This window comes from Malaclemys terrapin, chromosome 1 (assembly GCF_027887155.1).
Source record: "Malaclemys terrapin pileata isolate rMalTer1 chromosome 1, rMalTer1.hap1, whole genome shotgun sequence".
Classification (NCBI taxonomy): domain Eukaryota; kingdom Metazoa; phylum Chordata; order Testudines; family Emydidae; genus Malaclemys; species Malaclemys terrapin.
Window position 1 is genome coordinate 169,230,151 of NC_071505.1, and position 21,754 is coordinate 169,251,904.

A 21,754-nucleotide genomic window follows, 5' to 3' on the forward strand; every position below is an offset into this window, starting at 1 on the left:
CATTAATAATTCACAGCTAGTCACATTTGACATCGTGCTGCCAACAATCAACTGAACAGATTTGAGTCTTGGCTCCTTAAAACATATGTTTCTCTAGTCTTGTCAGGCTATGCCAGAAGAAAAGGTTTTTTGGTCTGATCTATAAAAACTTGGGCAGTTTAAATCATTCAAGTGGCAACAAATTAGCCCTATTTACACAACAAATTGCACAGGCAACCATGTAACTGGCAAAGATCCATATATTTCAGTCTACAGAATTAGAAAGCTGCACTTTCAAAATATTGACTGGCCCTACAGAAAGATACTATTGTACTATTTGCTCACCAAGATACCTGTGAGATTAGCTGCTCTCATAAGTATTCCATTGGGGTCACAAGCAAAAAAGAGCATGCCAGTATTCAACTATTCTGTGCAAAACAGGAGAACATTAAGCAGTGTATGGTTAACCACGGAAAATGCCAAAGTTACAATTGCATGTACAATCCCAACTTTGCTCCCTTAATGCTTATGGATTATGATAGTCTGTAAAGATTACATAACAATTCTCAAATCGTATCATACAAGTGTGTCATCTAGTAGTTTTCTCCCTTTTTATTTACTCTAACTTCATCATAATTGTCTAATATCTCTCCATTGACTTAGACTTTTTATATGTTGGTAAGCATTCCTCTCTCGCTATGGTGTCCACTTTACAGGTTTGTCCGCATTGATGTGAGGCAGATGGGGACATGGTGGCATCAAAATATTAATTCTGTGTAGGGTTACCATTCGTCCGGATTTACCCGGACATGTCCTCCTTTTGTGTGCTAAAAATAGCGTCCGGGGGGAATTTGTAAAGCACTCACAATGTCCGGGATTTCCCCCTCCCCTGGCAGAGCAGAGCGAGCGGCTGGGAGGGCTGCAGGAAAGTCCCGGGCTGGACTCCGGAGCAGCTTCCTCCTCCCACCCCCCCCTCCCTGCATTCTGAGCCGGCCGGCAGCTCCTCCTCCTGCAGCCCGCTCCGGCAGCCCTGTGCAGGGCCAGGGACCGGGTTTTGTGTTGTGCTGGGGAGCTCAGCCATGTGTCCGGCTGGCACAGAGCCCAACACCCTGTTCTGAGCAGCAGGGTAAGGGGGGGCAGGAGAAGGGACAGGGAGGTTCTGGAGGGGGCAGTCAAGAAACGGGTGGGGGCTTTTGGAGGGGAGTGGAGAAAGTTTTGGGCAGTCAGGGTACAGGTAGGGGGTAGGGTCCTGGGGGGCAGTTGGGGGGGGTCTTAGGAGGGGGCAGTTAGGGGACAAGGAACAGGGAGTCTTAGGTAGGGGGTGGGGTTCTGGAGGGCAGTTAGGAGCAGGGGTCCCAGGAGGGGGCAGTCAGGGCACAAGGAGCGGGGGGGTGGGGGGCTGGGAGTTCTGGGGGGGAGCTGTCAGGGGGCAGGAGTGGGGAGAGGGATCGGAGCAGTCAGGGGACAGGGAGCAGAGGGGTTTAGATGGGTTGGGAGTTCTGGGGGGGGCTGTCAGGGGGTGGGGAGTGGTTGGATGGGGCGTGGGAGTCCCAGGGGTCTGTCTGGGGGTGGGGGTGTGGATAAGGGTTGGGGCAGTCAGGGGACAAGAGGCAAGGAGGCTTAGATAGGGAGTGGAGTCCCGGGGGGCAGTTAGGGGCAGGGGTCCCAGGAGGGGGCAGTCAGGGGACAAGGAACGGGGGGAGGGTTGGGGGTTCTGGGGGGGCGGGAAGTGGGAGGGGTAGGGGCGGGGCTAGGGCGGGGCTCCTCCCGTCCTCTTTTTTGCTTGTTGAAATATGGTAACCCTAATTCTGTGTTAAACACTAGTCTGAACTTGCCCCAGGGCAGCTTGTTGTATTGCATTCTAGACAGCTGCCCTGCTTGGGAAAGCTGTTTGATGCTTCACAGAAGGCCCATCAATGAGAGCAAGCTGGAGTTACAGCCTTTGAATGAGACTCACCTATACAACTGATTGTGAAAAATGTTGAGGTTTTGGAAAAGTCCCATCCTACCTGAGATGAAAAGCCAAAACGCTGACAATTTTTTGTGGAAGTGAAATTCCAAAATTTTGTTTCAGAAAGGATGACATGTTCAGACGCTGGGAATGTTTCCCAAGCTCCCTGGGTGCCTGAAAGCCTGTGCTGTCAGGGAAGCAGCTGGGTGAGCTGGCCAAAAACCAGGCAGGTTTCTGTCAAAAGTTTAGTCAAAAATCACCACATTCCTGTAAAGCATGTAGATTTTAACAAATTGGCATTTTCCAACCAAGAGGGAGTGTCTGTTAAGAAATTCTTCTGCTACACCTGTGTTCCTTGTCTTCCTGCCATGTTACCCCTGAAGGGGTTAAACTAGTAACCTGCAGGGCCCCGGCCTAGGTGCAACATTGGAGAGTTGTGTGTAAGCAACTGAGAGTGGGGTTGGGGGGAGGCTCGGGAGTTCTCCCACTGGAGGTCTAACCCACCTTCATGGTGCATCCCATGTCCCAGGGAAGGGAGTTAGACAAGTGGTCTAAGCCTGGGAATGTGCCTTAGAGGGACAGTGCTAAAAACAGTGACTAGACTGTCTAGACCCCATATTAGGATTTGCTTCCTGGAAAGCAATTCTTTGCTGCTCCCATGTGCTTTTTAAGGTCTAGTCTATGCAAGAAACTTGCCAGTATCATGGTGTCTGTTAGGGGTGTGATTGATTGAATTTACAACATTTCTATGCTGTCAAAAGCCCTAGTGCAGACAGTTACACTGACAAAAAGGTGCTTTTGCTGATGATGTAGCTTATTTCTCTCCAGAAACAGGTGGGAAATGCCAGTTACGATGGGTAACTCACATTCTAATTCATGGAAATAACTTTTGTACAAAAGTTTGCTTTTAAGATAACTAATACCAGCAGGATAGCACTAAAAATGGTATCTGAATGTAGACCAAAGAAACAGGTAGGATTATTTTCTACAGGAACTTTTCTGTATTAATCTCACTTCTGGGTATGCCAGGCCTTCTGTTGGAGACACTTTGATTATTAAATCAGGCCTTTTAAGCTTCTAGTGCTTGGTGAACGCATTTTCATTTCTGATAGGAAAATAACAGACTGTCACACAAAGCCTGTTCCTTTGCATAATTTTCTAACATACTTGTGACACATGGCATAAATGACAGTGAAAGACTTAAAACTTAAGCTGATGATTCAGAATTAATAATGAGAAACAACTTTATTATTGTCTCGGGGATTCAAAACAGGTCGCTGATTGTCTAACACCATTTGCACAACTTTAAATGGCATGCACACAAACCAAGAAAACTGTGCATCAGTAGAGCTGCTAAAGTCTCAAATCATATTCTAACCAGAGGATAAAACTACCTCTGGAAGTGTATTGCAAGTTTTTATACTTTTTTTATCTTCAGAAAGCTTACTAATGTGATCTTGTAGAAGATATTCAGAAGAGTGCCAATATGGTGCAATAGCAAAGCCTTTAAATACTTCAAGACAAGAAAGCTTAAATTCTGCTTTACGTTCTGACTGCCAAGGATGCCTGTAGAGAGCTTCCCCACACCCTTTTAAGCCTCCTAAGTAGAAAAGTCTTGGGAAGTCTGATGCTTTTATCTTTAGATTTACTGAAGACTTTCAAAGCTTGTTGCAGAAGAAAATTCTAATGTAAAGAAATGATCATTTCGCAAGCTTTGTTTTTTCTTGACATTAGAAGCTAAAAAGAATAGACATTTTCTATACTGCACAATAGTTCTTTGAAATGCTTCACTTTGTTGCAAGACAGCACACAAATTTCACAGTTGGGTTTGTTGAAAATGTTTCAGTGAATCAGAAAGCAAAGAAAAAAAAAAAGAAATACCAGAGAGAAAGTAGACCTCACTACAAAATGAGGGAGGCAAAAATCAATAAGTCCAAGATGGCTAAACAACTGACCAGCTCCTTTATGACCAGCTTTTAACAATATAAAGAAAAGAGGACTGAACAATTATGAAGTAACAAAGAGTTTGTCAACATGCAGAAACTGCTGATTACAGAATAAAAGATAATGATGAGGAGATGCTTGGGGAAAAATTAGACACTTACAAAACCGATGATTTGTAGTAAGACTTGTTTTGGGTATTACAGTAGCACCCACTGGCCTCTGTAAGGATCAGGGCCCCATTGTGCTTGGCACCGTAAGGCCATATCTACACTACAGACTTTGGTTGATGCAAGTTAAGTCCGCGTAAAGTCGCTGCAGGTAGTATATTGCTTGTGCACACTCGGCTCCTTGTGTTGGCAGTGTGTGTACTCACCAGGAGTGCTTGTGCCAGTGCACTATGGGTAGGTATCCCAGTGTGCAACCTGCCAGTGTAGTGTGGTTTGGGAAGTTTTGGCAATCCATGGTGGGACAGAAGCGAGTGGGAACAAGGGGTCAACTTCCCAGCATGAATTGTCTCCATCCCCTAATGTCCTCAATAAGTTTGGTGCCTTTGTTAAATATCCCATGAACCCGCATGGCCTTCCTTGCTGTCCACCATCTGACAGAAGCCTGGAGTCTGCACAGCTCTGCATGATTGTTTATAAGCGTTGCAACCACAGGGCGTGTGATCCTGTGGAGTTTGCAGAGCCGTAAGAAGAACCTCCTCAGTGTAGAGCATGACGATTTCTTTAAGGACGGATTGCTCTGGGACACAGCAAGAATCAATTCAAAGTTATCGGTGGCATTCTCAGAGCAGCTGCAGATGGTGGAGTGCTGCTTCTGGGCCCCAGAAACTTGGAGTGACTGGTGGGATCACACCATAACACAGGCTTGGAATGATGAGCACTGGCTGCAGAACTTATGGATGCTGAGGGACAGGAGAATGAGAGCTGTACTGACAATGGAAATGCGAGTGGCAATCGTACTGTGGAAACTTGCAGTATTGGATTGCTCCCGGCTAGTGGGAAATCATGTTGGAGTTGGAAAATCCACTGTGGGAGCCATTGTCAGGTAATAAATAGTTTCCTGCTATGCAGGACTGAGATTCTTGGCAATGTGCAGGACACAGGATGGATTTTCAGTATGGGGTTCCCGAACTGTGGTGGAGCAACAGACAATCCACACATCCCTATTTTGGCACCAAACCACCTTGCCACAAGGGTACATCAGAAGAAAGGGCTACTTTTGTATGCTTATTCAAGCAATGGTGGATTACCAGGGACACTTCATTGCTGGCTGGTCAGGGAAGGGGCATGAAGCTTGCATCTCTAAAGAACATGGAAAGCTACAAGCAGGGTGGATTACCATTGGCAATGTTGAAATGCCCAAAGTGATCCCGGGGACCCAGGATCCTCGTTGCTCATGAAGCCCTATATCAGCCACCTTGACAGCACTAAGGAAAGATTCAACTATAGAAGAACCTCAAAGATATGAACACGAGAGTTATGGACTGACCAGTCAACCGGACACCATGGGGAACTGGAAGTAAACAATCAGGCAGCAGCATAGACCCAAAAAAAAAAAAAAAAACAAATACTGTACTGTGCCTGTATTGCATCTTAAAGGTAGGCACATCTGGGCTGTCTGTCCCCATCCCCACCCCTTACTTCCCCCAGCGCGGAGCAGCCACTTACAGGTAAGAGACGGTGAATGCTGTTTTCCCCTCTCCCTGCACGTGATGCAATGTGGAAAAGTGGCAGGTGAGGTGCTGTAATGGAGTTCTCCATTGACTGCAAAAGGAGGCGAGCCTGTGATTGTTGAACATGTAGGGCCACAAGAATCTGCAGCATCTGTGATTCCCAATTATGTCCTGGTGCATCTCCCTCTCCTCCTTCTGCTGGGACTCTGGGGCCTTTCTCCAGTCTACTTCTCCAACCTGTCTGCAATGTTCACCCTCCAAGCCCTTTGCGCACTGTTTTACAGGATCTCATTGAACAAGTCATCCCTCATCCTCCTCTTTATCTGGCTCAGACATTCCAGAGCTGTGGAAAGGGGAAACCCCTCAAGGCTGCAATGGCAGCAGCTGCAGATAAAACACCTGCAGGCACCATTGTCAGTACTGTCACAACAGAAGTCAAAAGTTAAGAATCAGAACGTCCTTCCCTTGCTCCACTAAAGTTTTACACAAGGCATGCTTATTGTCATATCTGCTTCAGCGTGCTTGTGCCCAGCGCCACTCAGAGCACCTGCCAGCAGTGAGGAAAATGAGGGAATTGCTCAGTTGCATGTAACTATGAGTATAGGGTGATGGCAATGAATACTGGCACCATTTCCCACAGACCGGGATGATTCCAGCTGCTTGTAAGAGAGCACAATTGCTGCTGGTGTCCTGAAGCCACCCAGGCCCATATGCTGCATGCCTGTGTTCCTTTCCCTGCATTGGGCTCGTGCACAGGGACTGACTGCACTGGGTGGAGTCTCAAACGGGTCCTGGTTCACAGCACATCTGCACCTCCCGATTTGCATGTCAACCATCCTCCTCCACCTCGCTGTTCATGCCACAGGCCCGTGACTCAGGCTCCACAGTGGTCTGTGGGATGGTAGTGGGGTCTCTGCCACATGTGGCACATGGCTCAGCACCAGATTGACTGTTGGCCTCCGTGGCCTTCTGTTATATGCCTGCCACAGTTCCTTCACTTTCAGGCAGCACCGCTGCTGATCCCTGCTGCACCCCTTCTCTTGTCTCCCTTGTGCAATCTGCTTGTAGATGTCCACATTCCTACAGCTGATCCATAGTGATTCTTGCACAGTCTCTTCTCGCCACAGGCCCAGGAGATCCAATGTCTCTTATCTAGTCCAAGCTGGAGTGTGTAGCCAGCATGGTCAGCTGGGCAGTTGCACACCAGAATGTAGAGCTGCTAGGTGTGCTCACCAAGCTGGGCAATCAGGAAAAGGCATTTCAAAAATTCATGGGTCTTTAAAGGAGAGGTGACCCTTCCGGTCTCTGTGACCCTGGAGCAGTGGAGGTCACAACTGTGAGCGGAGCAGTCAGCATCGGGTATTGTGGGACAGCTGCTGGAGAACTATTAGGGTTGACATCATAATGTAGTGTCTACTCTTGCATTGTGTTGACCTCAGTACACATCGACTATGGCTCAGTGCCCCTCGGGGAGGCGGCGGTACTGCGTCACTGTAACGAGGCACATACGTTGGCATGAGACATATTTAAGTGTAGACACTTGCACAACTAGGTTGATGCAAAGTGGCTTATGTCAGTCTACTTTTGTAGTGTAGACCAGTCTAAGAAACACCTAGTTCCTGCTCCTAAGATCTAACAATCTAATTTGCATGTCAGGTTTCTAGGGGAGTTAGCTAGGGTTACTATATCTAACAAATAAAAAAAGAGGACCCTCCACGGGCCCTGGCCCCGTCCATTTCCCCACCCCTGCCCCGCCCCTTCCCCACCCCTTCCCAGCCCTAACTCCACCCCCTCCTCCCTCCCACTCCCAGCCACGCGGAAAGGGCTGCCCGAGCGCTACCGGCTTCACGGTTTGCCGGGCAGCCCCCAGACCCTGCGCCCCCGGCCGGCGCTTCCCCAGCGCAGCTGGAGCCTGGGAGGGGAAGTGCCCAGCTGGGGGCGCAGGGTCTGGAGGCTGCCCGGCAAACTGTGAAGCCGGTAGCGCTTGGGCTTCAGGCAGCCCCCTTGCCTCCGGACCCTGCACCCCCAGCCGGGCACTTCCCCTCCCGGGCTCCGGCGGCGCAGGATCCGGAGGTATGGGGGCTGCCTGAAGCCCATAGCACTCGGGCAGCTCGGCTCTTAAACAGAGCCGAAGAGTCAGGGGAGGAGAAGTGCCTGGCCGGCATTTTCCCGGACATGTTCGGCTTTTTGGCAATTCCCCCCGGACGGGTGTTTGAGTGCCGAAAAGCCGGACATGTCCGGGGAAAAAGAGGACATATGGTAACCCTAAGTTAGCAACTACAGTCACTCAACCATGGTTGCTTTTTAAGAAAACAAAACAAATGAACAAACAAAAAAAGCCCTCAGGGCATTGGAAAAGAACAAATCTAGTGACTCCAGGTTTGTTTTTTAATCTTGTAACTTCAGGCCTTGGTAAAATAATTGATTAAATGAGAGAGATCTTTGAACTTCAGTATACTGAAACCATGTATAATAGACAATATGGATGTGTCAACAAATAAAATCAACTAATGGTGTACGGCAAAGTTGAATGCTCTTTCATTATAGAACAGCAAAATTAGTACACAAATAATTTAATGGCATAGCGGCAGAAGTGGGGTGAAGTATTGCAGGGGGAAGGTCTAGTACGCCTACTAAAAGGAATTATGGTTGAAAGTGCTTTGAAGGTATTCATCTAACAGTACCACAAAATTAAACTTCACATACATTCTGAAGCTTCAAAGAAAATACAATGTTAGAATTCTGGAAATGAGCAATTAAGGGATCCCGCCAGTTCTATGCTGCCATATAATCCTTCATTACTCCACCTAATTAGCATTGCCAATCCTAAACAGTCAATCATGAGATTTTAAAACAAAAATGTTGGGTTCTTTTCATTTGTCCTCTGGTTTCTGAGCCTTTAGTATGCACTTGGGTTGCATTTTCAAGCTTTTACCCACAACCAGAAGACCTAGAAACTCCACCCCCACCCCCAGCCTTCTCTGAGATTCTCCTGATCCTGCCTACAGGAGTTGGGGCTTTAAGAAAAAATACTGTAAAACATGCGATAAAATTGTTAGTTGGTAACAGTGCAATTACACCACCCACCCATCCTTAACTTTGCACCCTTGTTTTGTTATATAATGGATATACCAGAGGTAGGCAACCTTTGGCACATGTGCCGAAGGTGGCACACGAGCTGATTTTCAGTGGCACTCACGCTGCCCAGGTTCTGGCAACCGGTCCGGGGGGGCTCTGCATTTTAATTTAATTTTAAATGAAGCTTCTTAAACATTTTAAAAACCTTATTTACTTTACATACAACAATAGTTTAGTTATATATTATAGACTTATAGAAAGAGACCTTCTAAAAACGTTAAAATGTATTACTGGAACGCGAAACCTTAAATTAGAGTGAATAAATGAAGACTCGGCACACCACTTCTGAAAGGTTGCCGACCCCTGGGATATATCTTGTTGGATGCATGCTCCTGATTTTATATATTTATTACTGAATGTGTAGCAAAGACTTAAAGGAATATATTCCCTGGGTACACTTGGCTACGCCAGCATTCTAGACGTTCTTATAGTGTGCTGTGTGGGTGGAGTGGAAAACTTGTATAAGTGAGCATTTTGGTGTTTATGAACTGTACTGATTACATATTTTAGATGTATGTAATGTAATTCTTGAATGTTCATCTTTGTAACTATACAATGCATAATTTTTATTGTAATGACTAACTTAGAATTTATTGTATCAAAGGGGTAGCCATGTTAGTCTGGATCTGTAAAAGCAGCAAAGAGTCCTGTGGCACCTTATAGACTAACAGACGTATTGGAGCATGAGCTTTTGTGGGTGAATATCCACTTCTTCGTATTCACCCATGAAAGCTCATGCTCCAATACGTCTGTTAGTCTATAAGGTGCCACAGGACTCTTTTTTAGAATTTATTGTTACTGGACCATATTGGAAATGGATCCCCTGCATAGAAAACAAGACCCAGGAGCTATCAGAGAGACAAGGTGAGATGCAGGACTGGAGGGAGACAACTCAGGAGTGGAGAAGAAGCCCTGTGAGTCACCAGCACAGAGATGGCAGTTAAAGCCTTATGAGTGGATACTGCCCTTTACAGAGTGTCTGTAGAGGAAGAAAAGGAGTGAGCAAAGGACACAGTTTTATAGGAGAACCTGCTGGAATGACTAGCGTTATTGAAGAGAACCTGGAGAGAGAGTCCAGGTCTTCACTACAAAATGTTGCCAGCAGAGCTGTGCCACTTGGGGAGGTGGTTTAACTATAACGGCAAAAGAACTGCTTTTGCCAGTATGCACTAACCCTAACACTGCAACTCTGCTAGGGGGCTTTGCTGGTATAGCTACACCAGCAAAGTTATATAGTGTAGCTAGCCCTGAGTCATGCAAAGCAAAGAAGGACAAGATTTCAAGACGATGAGTATGAAACACAGTATCGAAACAGCTAGAACAATGTTGAGGTTTATGCAGACCACCTGAACAGTGAGCAGGTACTACCTGTCATAGATTGGCCACCTCTAAATTAATGCACAAAGGACAGTTAGGCTTAACATTGTAACACCTAGCTGTAGCTGCCCTGCCACCTAACATAATCCACAGTCCCGTGTTAGATGTCCAGGCTCCCTGTACAATGAATGAGGCCGCTTAGGGAATATCTACACCACAACAAAACAAAACAAAACAAAACAAACAAAAATACCTGTGGCAGCGAGTCTGAGCCTAGGTCAACTGACTGGGGCTAAAGATAGCAATATTAACATGTGGACTGGAGCCTGGGCTCTGAGGCCTGCCTGCCTCCCCCCTGGGTTAGGGCTTTTCTTGAGAAAAACATGAGGTGGTGACGGCACCCCTCTTACACTCAGTATGCCTGTGGTTAGATCACTTGCCTAGGATGTGGGAGATCTGGTTCAAATTCCTCTTCTGTAGAAAGTAGCCAAAATATGACAACCATGATTCATTGCATATAAAATGACACCTTATATCACAAGCTAAATCAATTAACCTGTATCATTAATTAACATTTTATAAACATATTTTACACATAAACACCTGCAAATTTAAAATTGTAGCAATGACTCCTCTGATTCTCGATACAGCCTTTCACCCTTGTTGTCTTTGTTTTCCCCCTTAAAAGTCTAAAATTTAGTTTTTATCTAATTCCAACCTCATTTTTAAAAATTATAGATGTTATTCTCCTATGAATGTTATCTTTTTTTTTTTAATCTGCATTGTTGTTCTCTAGCAGTTTTACATTAGCACTTAGAGGGGAAGGGTGGTCCAGTGGTTAGGGCACTAGCCTGGGCTATGGGAGACCTGGATTCAATTCATTACCGCCATACATAAATCTCTCTGTGCTTCAGTTTCTCACCTCACCGGGGAGTTGAAACTAAAGACATTAGACAATTGTGAGGTGCTCAGGAGAAAGTCTTAAAAATCTCACATTGTTCCTTCTTTTAACAATCTCTCCAGCTATTTGACGCAAGGCCCTTCTCAGGACCCACTACCAGCAAATTGCGGGCAAGAGATGAGCCTTGCAGCATGCCCTGAAGGCCACTGAATCTGGGCTTTTGCCTGAAGGGAGACCTCTCACTGAGAATGCCCTTCCAGCAGCCCTACCTTATTTAAACCGTGGGACAAATAGCTTGGATGATAGCAAAAACCATGGAATCGCACAAGGAAAGAGAGGGATCTCTAAACAAGCCAAGCCTGTCTTTTGGGCTAGGTAGGGCAAAACCAACATCTAGGACTTCACTTGGAAATCAACTGGCAGAAACGAAAGATCAAAGGTAGGGCGTGCGCTTTGCATAAAACACCACTTACTGTAGACCGTAGTTGTACATTTATGATCTTTAATTTCTAAAATGGTCTTATGGGGTAAGTGTACTTGCAGCTTTTACCAAATATTCTAAGCTGCTCGTTGAGCTATTTGCTTTGTTGTTGAGTTTAGTCAAAGAATTTCTTGTTCTGGACAGAGGCTAACTGGAATGACACTGCCGTCAAGTATACTGCTGCTCATCTATCTATACTTTATCGTTTGAGTACAGCTGACAAGGTTTAATTCAGCCAAGATCTATAGTAACTTTGTTTTCTTTCAACTACTTTATAGAGTGAAGAATGAAGCCAGCATAAAAGTCTAGTTTTAGACTTGTGTAACTTAAGAGAATCCATTATATATAATTTATATATATATAAAATGCAAGCTGCATGGCAGCAGGGGATTGTAGTTTGGCTCTCAAGGAAAAAGCTTTAGCAATAAGTGCAAGTACTACTTGCACATACTTCTGCATCGATGCAAATACATTGCTTTCCTATACACCAAATCTGTTCATACATATTTCCTTCCTGTAGGATTCTTAGAGTTTCAGCACCAAATTGTGGCTGCTCCAATGAATGCTGTCCTTGGTCCTAATGCTGTTGTGCAACATGCAGCTTTAGTTTGGCTGTCACCATTAAGCAGCGCCAGGGGGTGAAATTAGCACAGCCTGCAGTGGTATTAGTCATAGAAGTTTATGGGTGGGTAGGTGGCACCACAGACTCATCATATCCATTACACAATCAGATTTGTGAAGGGGGCAATCTGGCTCCACCTGTTATACAAGTATAGCAAGCCTCATTGCCCAGCATGATCCATTCTGCTCTATTGGAAAGCTTAATGCTCCAGGCATTGTCACATGCATGGTGCACCCCCTCCCAATGCCTACCACTACTTTTCCTCATAAGGAGAATAATTGAGCCCTTAAGGTCCAGTTAATGACTCTCTTCATTAGAAGAAGCTGTTGGAACAGATGAAATTAATGCAGCAACCAGCATCTGAAGAGAGAAAATGTGTTGCATAAAAGCTCTCTCCTTTCCACAAACATTTACTTCCCCATATTTTTAGGTCAAACATTTTCTGTAGCAATTAACTTGTCACTGCCTGACCTCTATTGAAATATTTATTATCCTTAAAAACAGTTCAAATGGATTGCGTTAGGCAGAAGGAGAATATTGCTATTATTGAGATCATTTATTCCAGTGACTCTTTCCTGTTATATCTGATGGTAATGAAAAAACTTCAGCACCAAGGAGATTAGCACAGCTAAATTTTATTCTCAAACCCTTTGAATTTGCTGAGTCAGAAATACAATTTTAATAAGTACACAAGCTTATAATTTTTTCTGATCACTTTAATTTAGCTGGGGATGGCCACAGTGCTGACCTTCAGTGTGCTTAATGTAGGTCAGGCAAGTACCAAGTGCTGTCCAGAAGAAAACCTCTTATGTGAACCATCTGCACAGCAACCAGGGCTTTGGAGCTGTGCTCCGGCTCTGCTCCAGTCCAGGCAAAAACCTGCAGCTCCACTGCTTCGGAGCTGCTCCGTGCTCCGCTCCAAAGCCCTGTCAGCAACTAGGTGCAATTGAATTCAAATCATACAGGATGTTATGAGAGTATAGCATCATTGGGAATATGCACATTTTTTTAATTGACAGCCAAAGAAGGGGGAAGGAGGAAAACCCTCACCGTACCTGTTGTCTTAAAAGTATTGAAAAGACTTAAGGTATGTCTACACTACTGCCAGTTCAATGCTCCAGCCATCGATGCACCGGGATCAATTTAGTGGGCCTAGTGAAGACCTGCCAAATTGATCACAGATTCCTCTCCAGTCGAGCCCGGTACACCACCCCGAACAGGAAGAGTAAGGTAAATCAACGGTAGACACTCTCCTGTTGACCCAGTGTGGTGTAGACACCGCAGTAAGTTGACCTAAGTTACGTCGACTCCAGCTACATTATTTGACTCCAGCTACGTTATTCATGTAGCTGGAGTTGCGTAACTTAGGTTGACTTAGCGCAGTTATGTAGACATAGCCTTACTCTCAATCCTGATCCTGTATGTTTTTCAGATAGCAACGGAAGAAGCACAGCAAATCTGGTCCACAGATTTCAAGCATTCTGAGCCCTATAATGATAGTACACATCAAACTGGATTTGAGCGTACAACCTAAAGATCAACAGTATTTGAGGGAAGCTCGTAACATTAGAAGCAAGGAATAAGCAGCTTTTTATTATGCCATTACTATATGATTGGGTTTTAATGAAGGCAGTCTGTTTTTTCTTTTAAGAATCGCACACTGCATACACATTTCTTTCCTTTAGAACCAGTGTGTCATTTCTGGACATTTGTTTCCTATCTCCGTACTGGGAAATTCTTCAAAAAAGGGTAACCTCTTTCAGAATGGTAGGAATTAAAGGGGCCTTTTATATACAGATAAATGTGCAGATCACAAACATTTAAACCACTAAGAGGTGGTATCACACAGATCAATCAGAAGTGCTATATAGTGTAGGGAATAAATGTAAGCAAACACTAAAGTCAAAAACAATTGGAGTCTTATTCCAGCAAATCGTAAAAATAATGTGGGAAATACAATTATGAAACGCTAACTTCAGTGTTATGATACGTCTGGTTATGTATGAATAAGATGAATATTCCAGTTGCATTTAATAGGATCATTAGACTACTATATACCAATCATATGACATGTACTCATGTAAGGACTGCATGTCAACCTCATTTTGAATAAATGGATACTAGACAAGGCTGTCTGTTCTTATTTCTGCTGTTTATGTTGGCTTTTCATTTTTTTTGCTGTGCTCATGGGGGGTGGGGGGGCAGGGAATGGAAGGAAGGGGTATCAACCAGTGAGGAGTATAAAAGTTGGGATGATAAAAAAAATATGTTTATATGCAAATGATCCTTTGCTTCTCTTGACAGATTCAGAGAATGCCGATAGAGACAGTGATAATTTTCTATGCTGTAAATGGAGAACTAAGTCAGAAAAAGTGAGATACTGCAGTTGTCAGACTACTGTGCCCTTGTATAAGACCTTTTCAGTGGCAGTTTAGGGATTTTCCTCAGTAGAGCCTTAAAAAACATTATGAAAAATATTTATCCGCTGTGCAATGACATGAAGTAATAAATTCAAAAGAGATTCAGTTCACTCAGAGGGGCAGAATGCAAATCTTCCCAATGATAACTGCTCCCATGTTTAATTAGGTTTTCAGTGTGGTATGGCACCCTGACAGAGGAAGGCTTTCATGATGGGTCTGGTCTTGTTTACACTGCAATATATTTTCACATAAAGGCCACAATAAGAATATACATATTAAAATAAAACCATGAAAATTGCCACTGTCTGATGATATGAATCAACCACGCTGTAATCTTTTCCCAGACTGGCTGCTAGCTATTCTAGGAAGGCTCCCCAGCATACAGAGAAAGGGACTTTCGGTATGAACTAAAAAGGTATGCATTTCACTCAAAGTAAAATGATGATTTCCACAAAAACTCTGCTGTCCTTCTATACAAAATGTGCCATATGTATAAAAAGCATAATGAAGAGAACTGTCTTTATGGTCCAGTCTCGAATCATAGTCGCATCTCTGTCCCGTATTCCCACAAGCAGCGCTATAAAACCACCAGGGTGCACTACATTTCCCAGGCTCCAGGAAGAGACCAGATAGGAAATATCATGGAACATAAGAATGGCCATACTGGGTCAGACCAAAGGTCCATCCAGCCCAGTATCCTGTCTACCAACCATGACCAATGCCAGGTGTCCCAGAGGGAGTGCACCTAACAGGTAATGATCAAGTGATCTCTCTCCTGCCATCTACCTCCACCCTCTGACAAACAGAGGCTAGGGACACCATTCCTTACCCATCCTGGCTAATAGCCATTAATGGACTTAATCTCCATGAATTTATCTAGTTCTCTTTTAAACCCTGTTATAGTCCTAGCTTTCACAACCTCCTCAGGCAAGGAGTTCCACAGGTTGACTGTGCGCTGTGTGAAGAAGAACTTCCTTTTATTTGTTTTAAACCTGCTGCCCATTAATTTCATTTGGTGGCTCCTAGTTCTTTTATTATGGGAACAAGTAAATAACTTTTCCTTATTCACTTTCTCCACACCACTCATGATTTTATATACCTCTATCATATCCCCCCTTAGTCTCCTCTTTTCCAAGCTGAAGAGTCCTAGCCTCTTTAATCACTCCTCATACGGGACTTGTTCCAAACCCCTAATCATTTTAGTTGCCGTTCTCTGAACCTTTTCTAATGCCAGTATATCTTTTTTGAAATGAGGAGACCACATCTGTATGCAGTATTCAAGATGTGGGCGTACCAAGACTTTATATAAGGGCAATAAGATATTCTCCATCTTATTCTCTATCCCTTTTTTAATGATTCCTAACATCCTGTTTGCTTTTTTGACTGCCGCCGCACACTGCGTGGACATCTTCAGAGAACTATCCATAATGACTCCAAGATCTCTTTCCTGATTAGTTGTAGCTAAATTAGTCCCCATCATATTATATGTATAGTTGGGGTTATTTTTTCCAATGTGCTTTACATTTATCCACATTAAATTTCATTTGCCATTTTGTTGTCCAATCACTTAGTTTTGTGAGATCTTTTTGAAGTTCTTCACAATCTGCTTTGGTCTTAACTATCTTGAGCAGTTTAGTATCATCTGCAAACTTTGCCACCTCACTGTTTACCCCTTTCACCAGATCATTTATGAATAAGTTGAATAGGATTGGCCCTAGGACTGACCCTTGGGGAACACCATTAGTTACCCCTCTCCATTCTGAGAATTTACCATTTATTCCTACCCTTTGTTCCCTGTCTTTTAACCAGTTCTCAGTCCATGAAAGGATCTTCCCTCTTATCCCATGACAACTTAATTTCCATAAGAGCCTTTGGTGAAGGACCTTGTCAAAGGCTTTCTGGAAATCTAAGTACACTATGTCCACTGGATCCCCCTTGTCCACATGTTTGTTGACCCCTTCAAAGAACTCTAATAGATTAGTAAGACATGATTTCCCTTTACAGAAACCATGTTGACTTTTGCCCAACAATTTATGTTCTTCTATGTGTCTGACAATTTTATTCTTTACTATTGTTTCAAAAGAGGGACATCTTCCCTCTTCCTTCAGGAATATAGAGGTTCAGGAGTTCCACCCCAAACTCCTCCAGGAAGTCCAGCATTGGGCCTGAAACTGGTGACTGCAGAATGGGCTTTTAAACTAGCCTCATACTGCCTCCCTGAGGCCATTTCCTCCCCACAGTGACAACCACCCTCCTCATCTTCTGGACCCCAAGAGGAAGAATGGGCGAGTGGTTAGAGCACTAGCCCGGGCCATGACACATGAGTTCAATTCCTTATCTGCCATAATCAGCCTTGGGAAAGTCATTTAGTCTTTTTGTGACTCAATTCCTTATCTGTAAAATGGGGACATCTGTGCTTTCCTACATCTCAGGGGCGTTGTGAGGGTAAATACATTGAAGACCATGATGTGCTCAAATACTGCAGTGATGGGAGTCATATAAAGAAGATTGAACTCGCAACCCTAGGTTTAGCAGGCCAATGCTCAAACCACTGAGCTATAGAATTAATGAAAAGTGCAGAAGCCAGGATCTGGTTCAAGTGGTCTTTATATACAATTCCTTACTCTCTCAGACCTGATCATGGTCCAGTTTTAATTTAATCAGCAGATCAATTTAATTTCAACAGAGAGTACTCAGATACTTTGGTGCAAAGTGTCATAAAAATCCAGATAATTCAACCACAGACTAGCTCTAAAATAACAAAATTTAATACTTACAGATATTTCCAAAGTAAAACACACACATGGTGCATGAGAATCCCTTATGGAGATAAGTAATTATTGAAAGCCTGGGTCACATTGAAGTCTGAAACAAACCTGAGGTCCCACAGCCAGGGCCTTTTAAGAACCATGGGAAGCCATTCCATTAGCACCACTTTCTCCAGTAAAGCAGCAAATACACCTCATCCCGCTCTCTCCTGCACCATTCTGGGAGCATAGATATATCACATGACTAAACAATGAGATGGGTTTTGCCCAAAAGAGCTGTCAGGCATTGGGAACACAAACTGATTATTTCACAGCCCTTTCCCCCAGATAGATCTATTCCCAGCTAGTGAGACTGTGTCTGTTCCCTTCAGCGTTCCATATCTATCCCATGCCAATAATGGTGTTAGTTAATCCTTCACTAACTTGCCGATTAGCTGCCACGTCAGAGAGAGAATGGCAGAATAGTTTTTAAAGACATAAATAGTCTTTCTCATCCTACTGTTACTAACCAGTCACTTGGACCATAAAGCATGCTGCAGAATCTTCTCAAGATGTAATACCTACAAATTGTAGCATATGAGGTTTGATTGTTTCCAATTCTTGTGCTCTCGCTAATGTACAAAAATCAGAAAAATGGTACCTGAGATTCAGTGCTTACTCAAAAGAATGCATTAGCAGAGCTGCTGCATGTTTTAATGGGAAAAAATAGAAATCAACCTAGAATGATAATCAGATGCATGATGAAAAACGAGTCATGACAAATGAATGTCTGAAGTATAATTGCTGAGATAGTGGGAGTTAGACTTATCAAAAAAATAGTATCCTGGGCACTTATGCTATTTGCTTGATTATGTAGCAAGATGAAACAAAAGGATATTTTTCACTCTAAGACTAAGAAGTTGTAGTTAGTAGACTTTAATGGACCTCTGTATTCCTTTTTCCTTTAATATCAGAAATAAGAGATTATTTTGCAGGTTACTTTAGCTGGTTTTGTTGACTGTGCTGGAGGCTCATGAGGAAATAATACCTAGTGAGTTGCAGATGGATATTTTCATATGGGAATATTTATTCATTTTAGTGTTCTCAGTTTGCCACAGTTGATGTTTATGCACTTGCGACTTAAAAGCAGTCATGAACAACTAGCAAAAGGCACATCATGAGAACTACATCTGGCTTTGAAAAGTTTTGTAAGCAATGCTACTAAGTATTTATATAGGTTACTTTTTATCTATTATCGTCCTAAAGAATCTTGTGTCCCCCAGAAATGATATTTGGAGTTTATGTAGCAAAAAGGGGACTGATGTGCACGTGCAGCTTTCTTCTGGATATAGAAAAAATGTCAGTCTAGGAAATTCACACACTATCTTCATTTTTTAGCGTTTCACTTGGTGGTCCAACTGCCCTTTAAAAACATTTGATCAAAACACAAAAGACACATCTTCAACCAATATCCAGGGCATTTTTTACCTCCTGTATTTATCATTAATTCTTCAGCATCTATAGGTTCAGTGGAAAAAAAACAACAACAAAAAACAAAACAAAACAAACAATTTGTTCCTCCTCCTGGGCTTGGTCTTATATGGCATAAACCAATGCTCTGCTGTATTTAAAGGGCCCTATAAACATTGTCATTATGGTAATCCAGGGGAATGTGAGAGAACCATATTTTCTAAAAAATGACAGCCAGCATTTTTCACACTTGTATTTGTTAACCTTGGCCAAAGGGAACCAGGTCAACTACTTGTTTTTGCCCGAACTTGAGTTTATAGATTCATAGATTTTAAGGTCAGAAGGAACCATTATGTCTGTCTTCCTGCATAGCATAGGCCAAATAACCTCACCCAATAATTTCTGCATGAAGCCCATAACTTCTGCTTTGAGCTAGAGCATCTCTTCAGAAAGACATTCAGTCTTGATTTATAAAAAGCAACAAAGAGTCCTGTGGCACCTTATAGACTAACATATATATACCCCCCTCTGGAAATTTCCATTAAATGCGTCTGACGAAGTGGGTATTCACCCACAAAAGCTTATGCTCCAATACATCTGTTAGTCTATAAGGTGCCACAGGCCTCTCTGTTGCTTTTTACAGATCCAGACTAACACGGCTACCCCTCTGAGTCTTGATTTAAAGATTTTAAGGGATGATAATTCGGTAACAAATTATCCCAAAACTTGTTCAGTTCTATTAATGTAATAGAATTAATAGTAATTTAATAGTGCCTCTCATCTGTTTATTATATACATCTGTTGACCCTCCTCTTACACTGAGAGCTTATCCACACAGATATTTAGTGTGTGGCTAGCTGAGGTGTAAGGGCTAGTGTCACAAAGAAAGCTAGGCATGGTGATGCTGAGTGGCACCATGCCTAACTTTTAGGCACCTAGAAAATCACCAGGATTCACGAAGACTGAGTTTGGTGCCAAGCCTTGCTATACAGTGAATGGAGGGAGACAGGTGCCTCAGAAGAGGATTCAAAAACCCAACACACTGTACAGCTTCCTGCTTACAGTAGCCAATAGGAGATGCCAAGGTAAGAGGTGTGTTCTAACCCCACTCCTCTCAGGAGTTAGCTGTTAACCCCGGCTGTGCCAGTGGGTGGGACCCCAGGTCCGACCGCACCAGGTTTGGCCAGAGCAGCCCTGGCCCCGGCTGTGCCGGCGGGACCCCGGCCTTGGCCGTGCCGGAGGCCAAAGCAACCCAAGCCCCAGTCCACACCATGCCAGGCCCACTAGAACTACCTCTGTAACTGTTAACCGGTTAAAAGATATAATTTTAATTGTTTAACTGGTTAACTTTAACCAATATTTACATCCCTAATCTAAATCAGGGCTGCAGGGAGGCACCTTCATCTGCTTGGGATTCTCAGCTGTAAACACTCTCCTGTGGCTCTGCCATTTTTACAAGAGGCCAGGCAGGAGGATGACCTCCCTCATAACTTTTAGCCCAGTAGTTAGGGTACTCAGCTGTGATGTCAGAGACCCCCAGTTCAAGCCATCCCTCCACCTGAAGGGGAGAAGAGATTTGCCATCTCTCAGGCGAGTGATCTAACCACTGGGCTTTGGGATACTCAGACGTTGGACTCCCTTAACTACAAATTGACAGAACACTCCCTTCCCTCCCCCACTGCCCCTCGCCAATCAGGAGGTGAAAATTCAGGCTGTGGCATGATAATATATATATATGTCCTGAATTTAGTTAGAACAATGCACAGGTTAATTCACTGACTGTGTAGCAGATAATTCAGCAATAAATCATCAGTAAGTGTTCCCCAGGTTGGGAAACTAAGTACAACTCCTTCTGAACCTCAAAGTAAAAGCCTAGCCTGCTTCCCTGCCTCAACAGGAGCTCAGAAAGGTTGAGGCTCCTTTTGTGAACTATTACAGTACTATCCTCTGAACTCTTTCAGGCTGTTTGATGTGGAGTCGGCTTCTGGCAGAGCATGCTGACTTGGGTTACAGAGGGGGATGAAAGTACAGTGGCGGGCTTCTAGAATTAGTAAGGAACACTGGGAACATAGGGACCACTTGCTGAACCTGGAGAACTGAGAACATAGGAACCTCAATAAGTTTCAAGATTGCCCAACAAACCCAACTACGACAAGGAAATTCACAGTTATGGATGACTATTAATGGTTCTCTGCATTTATGTATTTCATCTTAAAGCATCTTCTAAGCCCTACGATATTTTGTGAAGTAGATAAACTGAGGCACATATAAGTGTGTTTCCCATGGCTGGAAGTTAGGTTATACTCCCAGTTGTGCCACTAACTTAAGTATTCTGCTTACTAGCCTTCTGCTCAAACCACGAGGAAACACTTGCTAAAAGAGCACCACCAGCTGTGCTATAATACTGAGTGGGATATTAACTGTGAATTTGGTTTTCTGGATGTGTCTAACTATAGAGCTAACATTATTTACTTTCTGAATTTTAGATTTCCAGGCTTATAGATCCAGCCACCAGGGGAAAAAAATACTGTGCCCTGGGTAAGGCTGCGGTTAGCAACTTTGCCCCCCGAGTCAGGAGAGGGCAGGGAATGAATTGTAACTCCACATAGGGTGTCAGTTAGACTGAAGTGGTGCATAGCTTTTACTAGCTCCGTACACAGGCGTGAATTGCACCTTGTTGGTAGGTGTGTATCATGGAAGTACTCCCAATGAAGTCAAAGGGACCACTCTGATGAGTAAATATTACTCCCGGTGAGGAAAGGTGGTACAACTGGATCCTAGGGAAAATGGTTGAATTTTTTTTCTTTCTTCTTGTTATAGCTGAGGCAAAGTATACACCAGAGCTCTAACCATTCAGGGCAAAGTGTGGGATAATTTCTAGCCACTAAAGTTTGAAAAACTTTTAATTAAGATCAAGTTTCAACAGATTTTCCTATGAATGACTTTTCTAGTACTAAATTTATATCAGTGCCCCTTTGTCAACCTGTGGCTGAAAAATGACAATTTCAAAGGGCTAGATTCTGCCACCCTTTCTTCAGCAGAATAGTACTTCATTGAGGCTATGTCTGCACTGGGGCAGGACGTGTCACGTCCAGCTCGGGTAGAC

At 43.7% G+C, this 21,754-nt stretch overlaps 1 protein-coding gene across 1 annotated transcript in view; it reads right to left on the bottom strand.

Moving 5' to 3' along the window:
• Positions 1 to 21,754, bottom strand: part of HTR1F (5-hydroxytryptamine receptor 1F) — a 177,453-nt gene that overhangs the window by 15,397 nt on the left and 140,302 nt on the right. The window lies entirely within an intron of this gene.